Below are 1138 nucleotides of genomic sequence, written 5' to 3' on the forward strand. Positions count from 1 at the left end.
GACATAAATCTAAGTCCATTTAAATATGACCTCCCAAACTTGAAAAGTGATGACCAATAGAATCAAAATTAGAAGATAAATTATTACATTCTCATTTTTACTCAGAACAAAATTTTATGTAATTCACTTGACCTCTGTCTCATAGAGTCCAAATAGGGCTGTGACGAAGGGAGTGATGTGCTGCCTGGTTCTGGCCGTTCTGAGGCCAGGGTGTCAGAGTGAAGGGGAGATGATTAGGAGGTGACATCAAAAAGCCATGAAGAGTGCCTTTTGCGACCTGATGGAAAGAAACATCTTGGGGATGGATCTTTTTCACATTGCTAATAGTCAAACTACGTGCATTATTTTTAAGAAACAAATGACTTTTCTCTTGCTCCTTAAAATCTGTAACTCCTGGTCTATGGCCATGCCGCCCTGAATGTGCCCAATTCCGTCTGATCTCGGAAGCTAAGCAGGGTCGGGCCTGGTTAGTACTTGGGTGGGAGACCACCTTGGAATACCAGGTGCTATAGGTATTAAAAAAAAAAAATCTATAATTCCTGAACCTCTGACATCTCAGTTATAAATGACAGCTGACCATATTTTATAGTTTCTTGAGTTCTTTTCTGAAGCCATCCTTAGACCAAAGATGGCATCCGTCCTTTGTCTTGGAGGGGCCCGTCGTTGGAGAAATGCAGGAGAAACTAAAGAGGTCGATTCAATTTTTTTCCACTGCTTCTCCCCATTGGTTATTGCTAAATTGACTGGCACATACATTCACTCTATACTCTCTCCCCAAATTTCTAAAGCAAACAATGAGACAATTCCCCATTGCCATTTTGTGGCCTCTTTTTCCTCAAGGGGGCCTTTGAAATTTCTCTAACTAGATTCCAGCTGGACAAAATTGATGGTTAGGAAGAGAAAAAAGCACATAACATGATGACGTGTGCCCCAGTACTTCCTAGAAATAGCCCTGTGTACCAAATCCCCCCAAGGAGATGTCTTGCTCTAGTATAATCCATGAAGCATCTCATAATTATACAACCATTTATTCCTCTTCCTACTTCCAATTTCATTGATTGACTTCCCTAACCATGCCATTAAAACCCACATATCATTTTTCACCATTAATCAGTTATTCATGAGTTTTATCTATCCC

General features: G+C 40.3%; 1 non-coding gene across 1 annotated transcript; it reads left to right on the top strand.

Moving 5' to 3' along the window:
• Positions 1–396: 396 nt before the first annotated feature.
• LOC111743701 lies at positions 397–515 on the top strand. The gene has a single exon (XR_002781843.1). It is a non-coding gene; the product is annotated as a 5S ribosomal RNA (ribosomal RNA).
• Positions 516–1138: the final 623 nt, after the last annotated feature.

This window comes from Pteropus vampyrus, unplaced genomic scaffold (assembly GCF_000151845.1).
Source record: "Pteropus vampyrus isolate Shadow unplaced genomic scaffold, Pvam_2.0 Scaffold119, whole genome shotgun sequence".
NCBI classification, from domain to species: domain Eukaryota; kingdom Metazoa; phylum Chordata; class Mammalia; order Chiroptera; family Pteropodidae; genus Pteropus; species Pteropus vampyrus.